The sequence below is a fragment of the Heptranchias perlo genome, chromosome 5 (assembly GCF_035084215.1).
Source record: "Heptranchias perlo isolate sHepPer1 chromosome 5, sHepPer1.hap1, whole genome shotgun sequence".
NCBI lineage: Eukaryota > Metazoa > Chordata > Chondrichthyes > Hexanchiformes > Hexanchidae > Heptranchias > Heptranchias perlo.
The window spans coordinates 125,480,127-125,499,367 of NC_090329.1; the positions used below are offsets into that span (position 1 = coordinate 125,480,127).

Sequence of the window (19,241 nt, forward strand, 5' to 3'; positions counted from 1 at the left end):
GCATGCCCTGTGGCTGCAGCACAGGTAGTGGCAGGTTGAGTGAGGCTGACCGTGAAAGAGATGCATGAGAGGGTGAGTATGAGATAGAGCCATGAGATTGTATGAGGATTGGGTTGAATGGTAGTGGCGGGATGAGTACTGGCGAGGTGAGTAAGTGCAGGTAAGATGAGGATGAGGTTTAAGTGGGTGTGAGGAGTGATGTGACAGAGTAGTGTTGGCAGTGCAGAAGGAGGTGTGGGATGGGGGCGGTGATGTGGCAGATGGAGTGTAGGGGAATGAGTAAGTGTACTCACTTTGGCTGACCTACTGAGGTCGTTGGAGCACCTCCTGCACTGTATGCAGGTGCGTGATATGTTGGTGGTGCAGGTGACCTCCTCTGCCACCTCGAGCCAGGCCTTCCTGGTGGCAGAGGCAGGCCGCTTCCTCCCGCACGCCGGGGGGAAGATCTCTGTCGTCCCCCTCCTCCTCACCCCAGTTATTGATACCTGGAGTGAGGCATCATTAAACTGGGAGCAGCCTTCCCCCTGGGCTGATCCATGCTGTAATTTTTTCTATTTGTTGCAGCATCTGTCAGTGGAGGACTGCCCCTTTAAATAGAGCTCCTCCAGCTGACAGATCCTACTGCGCATGCGCAGCCCGCCCGAGTCGCAGATCAGCATCGGGGAACCCGGAAGACAAGGTCAGTGGATCCAATTGGGCTGCAATTGCGTGGGTGGCTGACTAATTTCACCGGGCGCGTTACCCACGCGCCCAATAGCCCCCCCGCTGCGAACCCACAGCCCTGCTAACATCGAGCCCAATAACTCTGTTTCTCTCTCTCTACAGATGCTGCCTGACCTGCTGAGTGCTTTCAGCATTTTCTGGTTTTATTTCACTATTTCTTACTAACCTGCTACACCCCAGCCTGCTGCTGCAATCTTCAGCCAGCAATGACTGTTTAAACACTGCACTTTAATACCTATGCACCTCAGCAGCTTACTCCCATCAGGGCTTCTCATCAATATTTCAATGTTGGGGTCAGCTGAATTTATGGCGGATGATTTTCCTCACTCCACAATGTCCTTTTCTTTGAACAAACCCACATAAGGGAAAAATATTGAGCTCCGTGACTGAAGAGCACTTGAACAATTTACAAATATAAAAATCACCTCCACATATTTCTCTGAAATGGAGATCCTGTAAATGTCGGGATGGACATTTGGAATTTGGCTCCAGATCCTCCTTTGGAGGTCGGCTTCACTTCAGTGAACTTTGGGTGGTCCAGATCGCAACCACATTTACAATGACCCTGTTTTTGAGCGAGGTATCGAGCTGATTTTATTACTTTGCATTAAGAGTCACAAGTCATCCCTTGGCCCCTCTCCACAGTAACATTTACAAGGTGATTTACATCTTTTTATGTTGAGCTCATGAGAGATGAAGAAAAACATTGTCACAAGTCGTAAAGTGACCTCATCTGGACCTGTTCCTTTGGACAAACCGAATATCTGAATTTTACTAATGGGAGATATTATAACCTGAGGCACAAAATGTACCAGCAATTCTCTCTGACTCTTTATTCCCTGGAACATTTACAAGTTGCTTTACATCTTAAAGCTTGAAGCCAAACTGGTTGTCAGCAATGAAGAGCAGTGTGTGTCAGAGGTCAGAAAGTGACCTCAGTGGGCCAGTTCTACTCAATTCACCAAATAGCTGGGAATTTACTGAAATCAGATCATTTATGGTCAGGTGCACACAAGTCTCTCTTTTTATTTATAAAATATAATATTGTCCATCATTATCTTATTTATTTTGTCTTTAAGGCCTCAGGTCTCTCGGTGCCATTCACCAATTTCCATCTGATTGCTCAGACAGGCGATATATTCCCAGGCCTCTAACCAACTAAAGGTGTAAAACGCCTTCTGCTTTCACTAATATCCACTTTGATCCTCCTTTCGACCCACTGGTGGTATGTGGAAATCTATTACACTGAGATTGGTTTGGATGAGCTTGTTCTATTCTGTTGTTGAATATGCTGATACATTAATAGCACCTCATCACACGCAGGTACAACTGAATGAAGTGGCTTGCTGGGCCTTGTCAGAACATATTAAGATTCAACCATGTTGTTTGAATTACAGTCTCATGCAAGCGTGACCAGGTTGAGATGACTAGCACTCTTGACCTGAACTTTTGACGAGGAAGTGCAGTTGGAAGAAGTTAAGTTGGAGGCTCCTGGAGTGAGGTATCACAGAAGGCGTAAGCTCACTATGTGCAGATGTGCACTCACCAGGGTTCACAGATAAGACAGGCTTATATTTCTCTGCAGTTCACTGCCTCAGAAGACCTCACTACTCCCTGGAGGCTAATGGGGAGATATGTCAACTGCTGGTTGAAGACCTGCAGCCCACTTCCACCAGGAGAAAAGCACCATTTATTCCACTCAAAACAACCACTGTCTTGAATTTCTTTGCAACTGGACCTTCCAGACGCCATAGGCTCGATTTTGCAATGGTGGTGGGTAGGCAGCTGGAGGGATAAAGGTGCGTGTGGCAATCCCACATGAACAAAACTTACCGTTTCCAACGCGATCGCATGTTGATTGATGATGATTAACGTCCTCTCTGGGTTTCCGTCAGGAGCTGCAAAGCGGGGGCGGGGGGGTGGAGGGGGGTGGTGCAAGAGACAGAGCGAGATGTCATTCAGCGCTGGACTGTAGGACCAGGGGTAGGGGGTGAGAGGGGAATATCCAGTGCTGGACTGGAAGACCGGGGCGGGGGGAAGAAGAGAAGATCGGGGGAAGATCGGGACGACATCGGAAAGTGAAGAGGGGAAGATCAGGGGACAATCGGGAGGACATCGTGGGGGGTGAAGAGGGGGACATCGGGAGGACATCGGGGGAGGTGAAGAGAGGGACATCGGTGGGGGGGGGGGGGCGGGTGAAGAGGGGGACATCGGGAGGACATCGGGGGAGGTGAAGAGGGGGACATCGGTGGGGGGGGGGGTGAAGAGGGTGAAATCGGAGAGGGAGACATCGGACTTCGGAGCAGAGTGCAAAGGTAGTTTCATTTTATGTTTTCACTCCCGTCTATGGTTTTTATTTAATTTATTTTGTTTCTTGTTCCCTGATCCGGCCCTTCATGCCTGGTTTCACCAGGCGTGATTCAGAGGTGGTGGGCAAGCCGCCCAGGTAAGTTAAAAATCGTTCTAATCACTTACTCTGTCACAGGTAAAGTGCCTTCAGTACCTCAATGAGGTACATTTGGCACTTTAACTGTCATCCCGCCAGCTTTAATTGCCGGCGGAACTTCCGGGTGATAGTAATCTCCGGATTACTCCTGGTGCCACCCACTGGCGAGTATAGAAATAAAAGGATAGAGCAGATGAATGCCTGGCTGGAGAGATGGTGCAGGAAGGAGGGCTTTAGATTCCTGGGGCATTGGAACCATTTCTGGGGGAGGTGGGACCTGTACAGGCTGATCGGGTTGCCCCTCAACGGAGCTGGGACGATTTTGGGGGCGATTTAAATTAATTTGGCAAGGGGGTGCCCAACAGGATGTAGCATTGAAAAGGAGAAACAAGGTGCACAAAGGATTGTGAAAGAAAGATAGCACTCGAAGAAGAAGAAGAAATAATACAGTATTAGGTTGCCAAGTAGATGATCCATCTCGGCCTCTTCCCGATATCCCCACCATCACAGAAGCCAGTCTTCAGCCAATTCGATTCACGCCACCTGATATCAAGAAATGGCTGAGTGCACTGGATGTAACAAAGGCTATGGGCCCCGACAACATCCCGGCTGTAGTGCTGAAGACTTGTGCTCTTTATTTTTCCTCCACTTTGGGAGGAAAAACAAAAAAGCAAAATATTATTTGAATGGAGAAATACTACAAAATGCTGTGGTACAGACAGATCTGGGTGTCCTCGTACATGAAACACAAAAAGTCAACATACAGGTGCAGCAGGTAATCCGGAAGGCAAACGGAATATTGGCCTTTATTTCCAGGGGGATGGAATATAAAAGCAGGGAAGTCATGCTACAACTGTACAGGGTGCTGGTGAGACCACACCTAGGTTGATTCCGGGTATGGGAGGGTTGTCTTATGAGGAAAGATTGAACAGGTTGGGTCTATACTCATTGGAGTTTCGAAGAATGAGAGGAGATCTTATTGAAACATACAAGATTCAGAGGGGACTCAATAGGGTAGATGCTGAGAGGATGTTACCCCTCATGGCGGAATCTAAAACTAGTGGGCATAGTCTCAGAATAAGGGGTCGCCTGTTTAAGACAGAAATGAGGAGGAATTTCTTCTCCCAGAGGGCTTTGAATCTTTGGAATTCTTTACCTCAAAAAGCTGTGGAGGCTGAGTCATTGAATACATTCGAGGCTGAGTGAGACAAATTTTTGATCAGCAAGGGAGTCAAAGGATGTGGGGAAAAGGCAGGAAAGTGGAGTTGAGGTAAAAATCAGATCAGCCATGATCTCAGTGAATGGCGGAGCAGGCTCGAGGGGCTGAATGGCCTACTGCTGCTCCTTTCTCTTATGGTCTCATAGTCTTATGGTGCTCCAGAACTAGCCGCGCCGCTAGCCAAACTGTTCCAGTACAGCTACAACACTGGCATCTACCCAACAATGTGGAAAATTGCCCAGGTATATCCTGTCCACAAAAAGCAGGACAAATCCAATCCGGCCAATTACCGCCCCATCAGTCTACTCTCAATCATCAGCAAAGTGATGGAAGGTGTCGTCGACAGTGCTATAAAGCGGCACTTACTCACCAATAACCTGCTCACTGATGCTCAGTTTGGGTTCCGCCAGGACCACTCAGCTCCAGACCTCATTACAGCGTTGGTCCAAACATGGACATAAGAGCTGAATTCCAGAGGTGAGGTGAGAGTAACTGCCCTTGACATCAAGGCAGCATTGGACCGAGTGTGGCACCAACCTAGTAAAATTGAAGTCAATGGGAATCAGAGGGAAAAATCTCCAGTGGCTGGAGTCATACCTAGCACAAAGGAAGATGGTAATGGTTGTTGGAGGCCAATCATCTCAGCCCCAGGACATTGCTGCAGGAGTTCCTCAGGGCAGTGTCCTAGGCCCAACCATCTTCAGCTGCTTCATCAATGACCTTCCTTCCATCATAAGGTCAGAAATGGGATGTTCGCTGATGATTGCACAGTGATCAGTTCCATTCGCAACCCCTCAGATAATGAAGCAGTCCGTGCCCGCATGCAGCAAGACCTGGACAACATCCAGGCTTGGGCTCATAAGTGGAAAGTAACATTCCTGCCAGACAAGTGCCAGGCAATGACCATCTCCAACAGGAGAGAGTCTAACCACCTCCCCTTGACATTCAACGACATTACCATCGCTGAATCCCCTGCCATCAACATCCTAGGGGTTACCATTGACCAGAAACTTAACTACACCAGCCACATAAATACTGTGGCTACAAGAGAAGGTCAGAGGCTGTGTATTCTGTGGCGAGTGACTCGCCTCCTGATTCCCCAAAGCCTTTCCACCATCTACATGGCAAAAGTCAGGAGTGTGTTGGAATACTCTCCATTTGCTTGGACGAGTCCAGCTCCAACAACACTCAAGAAGTTCGACACCATCCAGGACAAAGCAGCCCACTTGATTGGCACCCCATCCATCACCCTAAACATTCACTCCCTCCACCATCAGCGCACAGTGGCTGCAGTGTGTACCATCCACAGGATGCACTGCAGCAACTCGCCAAGGCTTCTTCGACAGCACCTCCCAAACCCACAACCTCTACCACCTAGAAGGACAAGGGCAGCAGGCACATGGGAACAACACCACCTGCACGTTCTCCAAGTCACACACGATCCCAACTTGGAAATATATCGCTGTTCCTTCATCGTGGCTGGGTCAAAATCCTGGAACTCCCTACCCAGCAACACTTTGGGAGAACCTTCACCACAAGGACTGTAGCGGTTCAAGAAGGCAGCTCACCACCACCTTCTCAAGGGCAATTAGGGATGGGCAATAAATGCTGGCCTTGCCAGCGATGCCCACATCCCATGAACGAATGAAAAAAAAGGTGGGAGCAGACTAAAAGAGATTAGAAGAAAGTCTAAGATTGGTTTACAATGCATGTGCGTAAACGCATGAAGTAAGGTAAACAAGGTTGGTGAGCTGCAGGTGCAACATGGGAATATGATGTTTTGGCGATAACGGAGACCTGGCTCAAAAAAGGGCAGGATTGGGTACTAAATATTCCTGGATACAAGGTGTTCAGGAAAGATTGGGAAGGAAAGAAAAGAGAGGAGTGGCAGTGTTGATTAAGGAGAATATTGCAGTGCTGAGAGAAAGGATGTCCTGAAGGGGTCAAGGACAGAATCTATTTGGTAAGAGATAAGAAACAAAAGAGGTGCCATTACACTTCTGGGTGCATTGTATAGGCTGCCAACTAGTGGAAAGGATATAAAGGAGCAAATTTGCAGGAAAATTACAGAGACGTGCTAAAGCCATAGAGTAGTGATAACGGGGGACTTCAACTATCCTAATATAGACTGGGATAGTAATAACATAAGGGGCAAAGAGGGGGAAGAATTTTTTAAGTGTGTTTTTCTTTAAGGTTACAGCATGGAAGGAGGCCATTTGGCCCATCAAGTTCATGCCGGCTCTATGCAAGAGCGATCAAGCTAGTCCCACTCCCCCACCCTATCCCCGTAGCTCTGCAAATCTTTTCCTTTCAAGTACTTATCCAGTTCCCTTTTGAAGGCCATAATTGAATCTGCCTCCACCAGCCTCTCGGGCATTGCATTCCAGATGGTTCAGGAGAACTTTCTTGACCATTACATTTCCAGTCCAACAAGAAGGAGGCATTTCTGGATTTGGTTTTGGGCCAAATGGAGCAAGTGTCATTGGGGTAACATTTAGGGAACAGCGATCATAGCATCATAAGATTTAGAATAGTTATGGAAAAGGACATGGACCACTCTAAAGTAAAAATACTTATTTGGAGGAGGGCCAATTTCAGTGGGCTGAGAACAGATCTGGCCCAGGTAAATAGAATCAAGGATTGGCAGGCAAACTGTAATTGAACAATGGGCGGCCTTTAAGGAGGAGATGGTTTGGGTACAGTATAGGTACATTCCCATGAGGGAGAAAGGTAGGGCAACTAAAGCCAGAGCTCCCTGGATGACAAAAGAGATAGAGAGTAAGATGAAACAGAAAAAAAGGGCGTATGACAGATGTTAACACAAGCGAGAACCAGGCTGAATTTGGAAAGTTCAGAGGGGATGTGATAAAGAAAATAAGAGGGGAAAAGAGAGAGTATGAGAATAGACTGGCAGCCAACATAAAAGGGAATCCAGAAGTCTTCTATAGCTATGTAAACAATAAACGGGTAGTAAGAAGAGCGGTGGGGCTGTTTAGGGACTAAAAAGGAGATCTACTCATGGAGGGAGAGGTCATGGCCAAGGTACTAAATAAATACTTTGCATCTGTCTTTACCAAGGAAGAATTTGTTGCCAGAGTCTCAGTTATGGAAGATGTCGTTGAGATACTGAATGGGCTAAAAATTAATAAAGAGGACGTACTGGAAAGGCTAGCTGTCGTTAAAGTAGATGAGTCACCCAGTCCAGATGGTATGCATCCTAGGTTGCTGAGGGAAGTAAGGGTGGAAATTGCGGAGGTACTGACCATAATCTTCCAAACATCCTTAGATACGAGGGTGGTGCCAGGGGACTGGAGAAATGTGAATGTTACAGCCTTGTTCTAAAAAGGGTGTTAGGATAAACCCAGCAACTACAGGCCAGTCAGTTTAACCTCGGTGGTGAGGAAATTTTTAGAAACGGTAATCCAGGACAGAATTAGCAGTCACTTGGACAAGTGTGGATTGATTAGGGAAAGCCAAAATATTTGTTAAAGGCTAATTATGTTTAACTAACTTGATAGAGTTTTTTGATGAGGTAACGGAGAGGTAGATGAGGGCAATGCAGTTGATGTGGTGTATATGGATTTTCAAAAGGTGTTTGATAAAGTGCTGCATAATAGGCTTGTCATCAAGATTGAAGCGCATGGAATAGAATGGGCAGTAGCAGCATGGATACAGAATTGGTTAAGTAACAGGAAACGGAGAATAGCGGTGAGCGGTTGTTTTTCAAACTGGAGGGAGGTATACAGTGGTGTTCCCCAGGGGTCGGTACTAGAACCCCTGGGGAACTAGGTACTGCTTTTCTTGATATATATTAATGACTTGCACTTGGGTGTACAGGGTACAATTTCCAAATTTGCAGATAACACAAAATTTGGAAGTGTAGTGAACAGTGAGGAGGATAGTGATAGACTTCAACAGGATATAGACAGGCTGGTGGCCCGGGCGGACACATGGCAGATGAAATTTAACGCAGGAAAATGTGAGGTGATACATTTCGGTAGGAAGAATGAGGCGAGGCAATATAAACTAAAGGACACAGTTCTAAAAGGGGTACAGGAAAAGAGAGATCTGGGGATATATGTACACAAATCTTTGAAGGTGGCAGGGCAGGTTGAGAAAGCGGGTAATTGATTATGAAATTGCTTCTTCGTTCCAACCTTGTGATGGATTTAGAAATCATTAACTCTCTGAGTGTCGGCTCCAGGGATGTCTGAACACCCGAGGAAGCCATTTTTTAAATGATTTCAGCTCACGCACTGTAAGGTTGAAAAATTCCCCAGTAATACAGTAATAACATTGATGAAGTGTCAGGAGTGGCTTGTTCTGTGTGTTACAATTTAGCCTCATTCCCAAAACCCTTCCTTTATTCTCACTGTAAAGGACAGCTTCCAGTAGCAGGCCCACACCTCAGGGGTAACTTTGACTTTGGGCAATAGTGTAAAACGGACGATATCAGATCAGCTGCCCATTATACAGCTTTCCCGATTTTCATTTCTATTGTCTTCAATGCAAATCAAAATGGGGAGAGATGTATAACGAGCAGCTGATCCGATATCGCCCATTTTACACTATCGCCCAAAGTCAAATTTAACCCCCCCACCCCTGGTTTAAAAATGTGTCTCTGAAAATCCCCTGCTGCCTCATTTGGTAAGTTGTCCTGTGTTGTGCAACTGAACCATATTGACCAAGAAGGACCCAGGGGGATGAAATTTCTCTTGGACGGAGTGCCAAATGGGCAACAGTGAATCGGGGCCCGTTTCACACTCCGTCCGATTCCATCAGAGTCAATAGGAAAGAAAATCAGGCCACCGTCCACGAGGGATTTCCCTCCCTGGTTTAATCTGCAATCTGTGCTGAATTATCGCGTCTCAGACAGGTGGCAGTAGGGGCACAACATGTAGTCTAACCTCCCTTGTCTGCGAAGGGCTAAAAATCAGCTTTGTTTCTGCTAAGGCGATTATCCAACGACCCCTGCTGAGAAATGCACCTATGTGGGGGTCAAGCAAGGACGGGATTGGGTTCAGCTGTGATGCTGTCTATGGTCAAACAACACGCTGACTTTTATGGGTCCATTGCCACATTAAGGGTGGGTAACTGTGCCAGTGGTGGTGTTACAGGGACACCCACCCTGATGACCTGGTGGAATATGGGAACAGCTCCTGGCCTATGAGGGGTGTAACAGACTGGCGTGGCTGAAGACCTTGGTATATTGATGTCTTTCTGAATGCTGTTCTTTCAATGGTGGGCCCAGAATCAATTTCTTCTTGGTGGGGCCCACAGATAGCACAGAAAGGCACCTAACCAGCACCTAAGCAGGATGGGAGTGGGGGGGGGGGGGGGCGGGGGCGGTGGCGGGGGGGCAGGTGGACAAAACACACGTCTCCATCACTGGAATTTACCATTCCTGTTTCCATGGGGTGGAAACCTGGCAGAAACAGATTCTGCCCCAACTTCTGTAACCTCCACTGTCTGACTATCATCTCAAGAAGGTATGAAAGTTCGAGGCTCGTGTATCTAAATTTATTAAAATCTCATTTAGCACATGGTATGTTGGCCTTTATTGTAAGTGGGTTGGAGTACAAGAGTACGGAAGTCTTGCTGCAATTGTAAAGGGCTTTAGTGAGACCTCACCTGGAGTACTGTGTACAGTTTGGTCTCCTTATTTAAGGAAGAATATTCTTGCCCAAGAGCAGGTGCAACGAAGGTTCACCAGATTGATTCCTGGGATGAAAAGGTTGTCTTATGAGGAAAGATTGAGTAAAATGGGCCTATACTCTCTGGAGTTTAGAAGAATGAGAGGTGTTGTCATTGAGACATATAAGATTCTGAGAGGGCTTGACAGGATAGATGCTGAGAGGTTGGATCCCCTGGCTGGAGAGTCTAGAACTAGGAGGCATAGTCTCAGGATAAGGGGTCGGCCATTTAGGACTTAGATGAGGAGAAATTTCTTCACTCAGAGGGTTGAGAATCTTTGGAATTTTCTATCATAAAAAGAGCCCCAGCCTGTTCAATCTTTCCTGATAGGTATATCGGGCTCGATGTTAGCAGGGCTGCGGGTTCTCGGCGGGGGGGGGGGTGCTATCGGGCGCGTGGGTAACGCGCCCGGTGAAATTAGTCAGCTTCCCGCGCGATTGTAGCAGACAATCCACTAATTGGATCCACTTACCTGCTCCTCCGGGTTCCCCACTGCTGATCTGCGCGTCGGGCGGGCTGCGCATGCGCAGTAAGATCTGTCAGCTGGAAGAGCTCTATTTAAAGGGGCAGTCCTCCACTGACAGATGCTGCAACAAATAGCAAAAATTACAGCATGGAGCAGCCCAGGGGGAAGGCTGCTCCCAGTTTAATGATGCCTCACTCCAGGTATCAATACATGGGGTGAGGAGGAGGGGGAGGACAGAGATCTTCCTCCTGGCGTGCGGGAGGAAGCGGCCTGCCTCTGCCACCAGGAAGGCCTGGCTCGAGGTGGCAGAGGAGGTCACCAGCGCAACCAACATATCGCCCACCTGAATACAGTGCAGGAGACGCTCCAATGACCTCAGTAGGTCAGCCAAAGTGAGTACACGTAGTCTTTCCCCTACACTCCGTCTGCCACAGCACTGCCCCCACCCCACATCTCCTTCAGTACTGCCAACACTACTCTGTCACAGCACCCCTCATACCCACTCAAACCTCATCCTCATCTTACCTGCACTTACTCACCTCGCCAGTACTCATCCCGCCACTACCACTCAACCCAATCCTCATACAATCTCATGGCTCGATCTCATACTCAACCTCTCGTGCATCTCTTTCATGGCCAGCCTCACTCAACCTGCCACTACCTGTGCTGCAGCCACAGGGCATGCATCACATATGCGCAGTAGGCAGCGTAAGGCAAACGTGTCGTGAGCATGAAGGGGTTGCACAAGGGTGTTTGAGGGTTTGTCATGGGTGTTACTTATATTGAATTTCTGAACAACTCACATTACATATTATATTGGCACCACTATTGCCATGTCTTCGTGAATCCTGTCTGGTTTGTGCAATAATGCCCGCTCCTGAGGATCACTATGAGGACCCACAACTGATGCCACCCATTGTGTCACTGCAGAGTGGGTGTAGGTGTATTTGCAGGGCTCTTCTGCGCAGACGACTGAGAGACATCGGCGATGTCCCCGGTTGCACCCTGGAAGGATGCGGAGGAGAAGTTGTTGAGGGCAGTGGTGACTTTGACAGTGACAGGTAAGAAGATGGTGCTCGGGCCAGCCAGGAGCAGCTCGGCATGAAAGAGGCTGCAGATGTCCACGACTACATGTCGAGTGACTCTGAGCCTCTGTGTGCACTGCTGCTCAGAGAGGTCCAGGAGGCTGAGCCTCGGTCTGTGGACCCTGTGGCGAGGGTAGTGCCCTCTGCGACGCATCTCTCTCTGCGGTAGCCCTCCCTCCTGCTCTGCAGGTGGATGTGTCACAGCACTCTGTTGTGGAGCTCCACGTGTCAGAGGTAGACGGCGTGGCCGGCGAGGCTGGTGATGGTGTTCGCCCTCCGAGGAGGTCATGACTGCAGCTACGGCGGCCCCCATCCGCAAGATGTACATCTGAGGGGGTCCGCAAGGTAGGTACATGTCTCCGGACCCCGGGGTAAGTGTGCAGGTTGGTGACTTTGACTGTCAGGAGGAGGGTGGTGGAGGCCAAACTTTGTCCCAAGTGACAGAGTGGCCTCCTGCAATGGGTGAGGGTCTCCCCCCACACCTGTCAAATGGACCTTTGCAGCTGCCACAGGCTGAATAGCTGCAACACGTCCATTTGACCTGGGAGTGTTTCCCCCAGTGTGGGAAACAGTCCCAGTTTGCTCTAAAATCCCACCCCTCCTCACATAATCCCTTAATAAATAAATACTTTCAAGTGGCATCCCGCTGGCTTTAATTGCCCGCGGGATTCCCACCAGCGGGGGCTGTGCGCGCACGCCGGCGTGTCAGCGGGGAACCCGGAAGTGCGCGGGTTCGGGGCAGGCTCCGGTCCAGCTCCGGGATTCTCCGATTTTCGAAGCCCCCCCGCCAGGAACGCACCCGATAGCGGGTGCTAAAATGACGCCCATCATCTCAGTTCTGGTATCATCCTTGTAAATCATTTTTGCATTTTCTCCAGTGCCTCAATATCCTTTTTATATAATGGAGACCAGAACAGTGAACAATACTCCAAGTGTGGTCTAACCGGAGTTCTATATAAGTTTAACATAACTTCACTGCTTTTCAATTCTATGCCTCTAGAAATGAACCCGAGTGCTTTGTTTGCTTTTTTTTATGGCCTCATTAACCTGAGTTGCTATTTCTATTGATTTGTGTATCTGTATCCCTGGACCCCTTTGCTCCTCTAGCCAATTTAGACTTATTTTCTAAGGTGTATGTGGTCTCCTTATTCTTCCTACCAAAATACACCACCTCACATTTACACGCCCATTCTGCAAGTTTATTAATGTCTTCTTGTATTTTATCACAATACTCCTCAGTATTAACTATACCCCCCCAATTTGTGGTCTTCTGCAAATTTTGAAATTGTAATTCCGTTTCTCGAGTCCACATTGTTTATGTAAATGGTGAACAACAATGGTCCCAGCACCGATCTTTGTGGAACACCACTTTCTACCTTTTGCCAGTCTGAGTAACTACCCTTAAGCCCTACTCTTTGTTTTCTGTTTTGTAGTCAGCTTGCTATCCATTCTGCCACTTGTCCCCTAACTCCACATGCTCTGACCTTAGTCATGAGTCCACTATGTGGTAACTTATCGAAGGCCTTTTGCAAATCCATTGTCTGCATTACCCTTGTCTACTTTTGTTACTTCTTCAAAGAAACATAGAAACATAGAAAATAGTAGCAGGAGTAGGCCATTCGGCCCTTCAAGCCTGCTCCGCCATTCAATATGATCATGGCTGATCCTCTATCTCAAAGAATTCATTAAGATTGGTCAAGCATGACCTTCCCATTTGAAATCCATGCTGACTATTTGTTGTACTATTTTCGGTTTCTAGATGTTTTTCTATTACATGTTTGAGTAAAGATTCCATTATCTTTCCTACTTCCTACATTAAACTAACTGGTCTCTATTTCCTTGTACTTGTTCTATGCCCCTTTTTAAAAATAAGCATCACATTAGCTGACCGCCAGTCCTCTGGCACTATTCCCTTTGCCAATGAATTTTTATAAATATAAAATAGTGCCTCTGCTATCTCTTCCGTTGCTTCTTTTAATATTTGTGGATGTAAGCCATCCAGGCCAGGGCTTTTATCCTCTCTAAGTTTGATTAATTTATCAATTATCTCCCCGCTTTCTATCTTAAATGTCATTATATCTTTTTTGATCTCTTCTTCTAATGGCATGACCACCTTGTTAGTCTCATTGGTAAATACTTTAGCATAATTTCCTTGCTTTTTTACTCTATGCCTTTATTTATAAAGCCAAGTATCCTGTATGCTTTTTTAAAAGCTTTATCAGCTTCTCCTGCCATCTTCAAAGATTTTTGTACATAAGCCTCCAGGTCTCTGTGTTTCTGCATCCCCTTTAAAATTGTACAATTTAATTTATATGGCCTGTCCTCAATCTTCCTTCCAAAATGCGTCACTTCACACTTCTCTGTGATAAATTTCACCTGCCATGTGTCAGCCCATTTCACCAGTCTGTCTAAGTCCTCGTGAAGTCTGCTACTATTCTCCACATTGTTTACTACTTTTCTGATTTTTGTCCCATCTGCAAACTCTGAAATTATGCCTTATATACCCAGGTCCAGGTTATTAACATATATCAAAAGGAGCAGTGCTCTGAATAACGTCTCCTGGGGACCATCGCTGTAAACATGTCTAAAGTCTGGAAAACATCCGCTCACCACTACTCTCTACTTAATGTCCCTTAGCCAATTTCGTATCCATGCTGCCATTGCCCCTTTAATCTCATGAGATTCAATTATGTTATGTACCCAGAACACATTTATGTACTCAGAACATATTCAAATACCCAGAACACTACCTTGTACTTCCCAGAATACATTAATGTACCGAGAACACTTTCATATACCCAAAACACATTTATGTACCTGCCAGAACTCATTCATGTATGTCCCAGAACTCATTCATTTATTTCACAGAATACATCCATGTATTTTGCAGAACACAATCATGTGCCCAGAACATATTAATGTATTTTCCAGAACATAATCATGTACCCAGAATACATCCATGTATTTCCCAGAATACATCCATGTATTTCCCATAATACATCCAGGTATTTCCCAGAACACATTTATGTCCTTCCCAGAATACATTCATATACTTTCCAGATATACAGGGGGTTAACATACACAAATCTTTGAAGGTGGCAGGACAAGTTGAGAAGGCTGTTAAAAAAGCATACGGGATCCTTGGCTTTATAAATAGAGGCATAGAGTACAAAAGCAAGGATGCTTTGCTAAACCTTCATAAATCACTGTTTAGAACGGACTGCAGCGGCTCAAGAAGGCGGTTCAACACCACCTTCTCAAGGGCAATTAGGGATTGCAATAAATGCCGGCCTTGCCAGTGATGCCCACATCCCATGAATGAATAAAAAAAAACTCAGCTAGAGTATTGTGCATAATTCTGGGCACCACACTTTAGAAAGGATGTCAAGACCATGGAGAGAGTGCAGAGGAGGTTTACTAGAATGATACCAGGGACGAAGGGTTTCACTTATCTGGAGAGACTGGAGAAGCTGGGATTGTTCTCATTGGAGCAGAGAAGGTTAAGGGGAGATTTCACAGAGGTGTTCAAAATTATGAGGGGTTTTCATAGAGTAGATAGGGCAAAACTGTTTCCACTGGCAGGAAAGTCGATAACCAGAAGACACAGCGCTTTAAAGTAATTAGCAAAGAAGGCAGCGGGGAGATAGAATCATAGAATCATAGAATCTTACAGCACAGAAGAAGGCTATTCTGACCATTGTGCCTGTGCCGGCTCTTTGAATGAACTGTCCAATTTAATCCCACACTCCAGCTTTTTCCCCTGAAACCTGCAAATTAGTCCTCTTCAAGTACACTTTCAGATACTGCATTTCAGATTTAACAAACTTCTGCATGAAAAAATTTCTCCTCCTTTCATTTACTTCCCAGAACATATTCATAAACTTCCCAGAACACCTTCATGTACTTCCCAGAACGCATTCATATACTTGTCATAACACATTCATATGCTTCCGAGAATGCATTCGTATACTTCATAGAATGCATTTGTATACTTCCCTGAACGTATTCATGTGCTTCCCAGAATGCATTCACATACTCCCCAGAATACATTAATATACTTCACATAACACAGCCATATACTTGCCAGAAGGCATTCATATACTTCCAAGAACTCATTCATTTATTTAATTTAACATATTCTATTCTAGCTATTTTTCTCTTTATAATAATGACTTTTATCAATGTTACTTTCTCCCCTCATTTTCATCATCCATTTTGAAGTTGGGAGCAACTTCAAGACAGGTTAACCTTCAACTGGCCCAGGCTTAGTGACCCCTAATGTGTTGTCACAAGTTATGATCTGGAATGCGCTGCCTGAATGGGTGGTGGAAGCAGATTCAATCGTGGCTTTCAAAAAGGAATTAGATAAATACTTGAAAGGAAAAAAATTGCAGGGCTATAGGGAACGAGCGGGTGAATGGGATTAACTGGATTGCTCTTACAAAGAGCCGGCACGGGCTTGATGGACCAAACGGCCTCCTTCTGTGCTGTAACCATTCTATGATTCTATGGGCTAGAAATTTGGTTGTGTAGTGCCTGTTATTTCAGCGATACGTGGTCTCCCGAACATCCAAGATGGCGTCTTGGCTGCGCCCATACGTTTCCAGCGTGACGTGCCCCGGACGCCATCTTGGTATAGGTATTAGCGTATGCGAAAATACAGAATGCCGGCAGCATGTAATGTAAGGAGAAAATGGACACAATCAGTGTGAAATGCTGATTTAAAGTGATAGCCACCATTTTGAAACTTAACGCTCAACTCGAAGCACAGTCTTAACCATGACCATCTGAACGTGTCTTAGAGTGCCTGGAGGACCCCCCACCAGAGTTATTTAAAGGGACCATGCAGGATTTACAGGTTAGTGGCTGGATTATTGCTTCTGGCTGCCGAGCCATTTGTAACTGTTTTTGGAGGCCTCCTATACTTGAGTACTAGGACTAGGGTACATAGCCTAACATTTAGAGACAAGACGTGCAGGCGAGAAGTTAGGAAACGCTGCTACATGCAAAGGCTGGGAGAAGTTTGGAACGCTCTTCTGCAAATGGTAGCTGATCCTAGCTCAATTGTGAATTCTAAATCGGAGATTGATAGATTTCTGTGAAACAAGGGTATTAAGGGAAATGGAACTAAGGCAGGTACATGGAGTTAGGTCACAAGTCCACCATGATCTCACAGAATGGCAGAACAGGCTCTAGAAGCTAAATGCCACTGCCACTTGCTGCCTCCTGATATGCACCACCTTCACCCACAAGAAAGCGGGATGTGTGTATGGGTGATGTGCCTGTCATGGTTGAATAGCTGCCAGTGTATGTGGCCTGTGAGTTTTGTGTCGGTACTTGCAATAGTGGTAATGTTGTAACGGTGAGAGGAAGCATCTGATTGGAAGAGTTGAGTACTGATGGAAAGAGTTTGTTGGTATGTGGGTGATGGGGGGTGTAGTGAGTGGAGCAGTAGATGCGGCTAGTGGTGCAGTTGGTAGGAGAGGCCACTTGACAGTTGACCTCACTCACCTTGACCACTCGTGTCAAAGCGTTAAACTTCTTCCTGCACTGCATCCATGTTCGTGGTGCTGTGCGCCTGGCATTGACTTCGTCCCCCGCTGCCTCCCACTGCCTTTTGGGCATATGTCTGGTGGGTCTCTTGCCACCCGCCCCCCACCCCCCAACGCTACTTGCAGGTAAGTCCTCAGGCTTCACAAAAGTGAAGGAGCCATTGGGCATGGGGTAATAGCAGATCATGCTCGTCGTGCCTAATAAAAGGCCCTTTTGAATTTTTCCCCATATGATTCTAAGTATGCCCAGGAACCTTCCTGTAGTTGGATCACCTAAAACCATGCAACTTAACAGCACAGAACACTGCTTGTCTGGTCAGGACCTCACTACTCATTGTGGCATTGACTTGCAGAGTTCATTGGAACTGAATGGGAACAATACAGCACAGAAGGCGGCCATTCCACCCATCGTGCCTGTGCCGGCTCTTTGAAAGAGCTATGCAATTGGTCCCACTCCCTTGCCCCTTCCCCACTGTCCTGAAAATCGCTCCCTCGATTGCCACTCCTCACTGGGAATACCCGATCGTGGAATCTCCACAGATGATAAAATAACACCACAGCTGCTAACAACAGGAGAACATTCTCCACATTAGGGATCATACTGTGCAGTGATTCTCATTGATAGTGTGAGTTGATGAATGTTGAGCGAGGAAATGGGCCCAACTCAGATGTTCTCTGTGATCAAGAAATCAAACTAACCTTCACCAACAACAAAAACTTACATTTATACATTTATATAGAGCCTTTAATATAGTAAAACATCCCAAGGCACTTCACTGGAGCGTGAACAGTTAAAAATTGACACCGAGCCAAAGAAGGAGATATTAAGACAGGTGACTAAAAGCTTGGTCACAGAGGTAGGTTTTAAGCAGCATTTTAAATGAGGAGTGAGAGGTAGAAAGGGTTAAAAATGAATGACTTGCATTTATATAGGGCCTTTCATCGCCTCAGAACGTTCCAAAGCACTTCACGACCAATGGAGTACTTTTGAAGCGTAGTCACTGTTGTAATATAGAAATGGGAGGGAATTCCACAGATTTGGGCCTAGACGGCTGAAAGCAAGGCCGTCAAGGATGGGGGAGGCACAAGATGCCAGGAGAGCATTGGAATGTTCTCCTCTGGAGGTAACAAAAGTATGGATGTGGTTTTCAGCAGCAGATGGGCTGACACAGGGGCAGAGATGGTGGCAGTACGTGGTATTTGTGATGGAGAGGATATAGAGTGGAAGCTCAGCTCAGGGTCAAATAGGATGCTGAGGTTGGGTGCAGTATGGTTCAGCCTGAGAGTGTGGCCAGTGAGGAGGATGGAATCGGTGGCTAGGGAACGGAATTTATGGCAGGGATCAAAGACAATGGTTTCCAGATACATATGTGGAAAATATCACCTCTACAGGGTACTGGGGGGCGGCTGGTATCACTGGAACTGTACAATATATAACTGAGAACAGAAGAGAGCAGATAAAGGGACATTTAAAATAATCGCAGTAGAATAGAACATCAGATATCTCAATGAAATGTTGCTGTATTTTGGGTGTGGCCTATCAATTTGAACTACCCTATTATATGATTAATGTTGTCCGAAGTCCCCATCTGACTGGACCGGACAGTTAATCACAGTTTACCACAGGTTGAGTGGTGTTGCCATTGCAATCAATGTGAAGAAATATCAATCACAATGAACCAACAACTAAGCTTACCTGATGTAGTAATGAGCAGGAGGAACAGTTCTATTTTACCTGTTTAATCTGTTGGTTCAGGTGGACTGACGAGCCATAAATGTAAACAAAGAAATATCTTGAATTTCTGTTGCATTGTGCCATTTACCAGGTATCCATGAAGTCCCCAAAGTTCAACGACAGCAACAGTTATATCTGCAGAGAAAGAAAAACACTGTTACAGCATTTTATTAGGAGATCACCTGTGGCATTGCTCATGGTGAGTCAGCAGTTACAGGTGGGGGCAGGGGAATCGGTGCTGGGGTGTGGAAGACGCTTTGTCAAAAGCTTTCTAAAATCCGAGGAAACTACAACCAGTTGATTTACTTCTCTGTTTCTTCT

The 19,241-nt window shown here is 46.3% G+C and overlaps 1 protein-coding gene across 1 annotated transcript in view; it reads right to left on the bottom strand.

Annotated features, from left to right (window-relative positions):
* Positions 1 to 19,004, bottom strand: part of LOC137321531 (uncharacterized) — a 34,192-nt gene extending 15,188 nt beyond the window's left edge. The window contains exon 1 of the mRNA XM_067983926.1: positions 18,921 to 19,004. The gene's annotated coding sequence lies outside the window, so the exon portion shown is untranslated. The remainder of the gene's footprint in view (positions 1 to 18,920) is intronic.
* Positions 19,005 to 19,241: the final 237 nt, after the last annotated feature.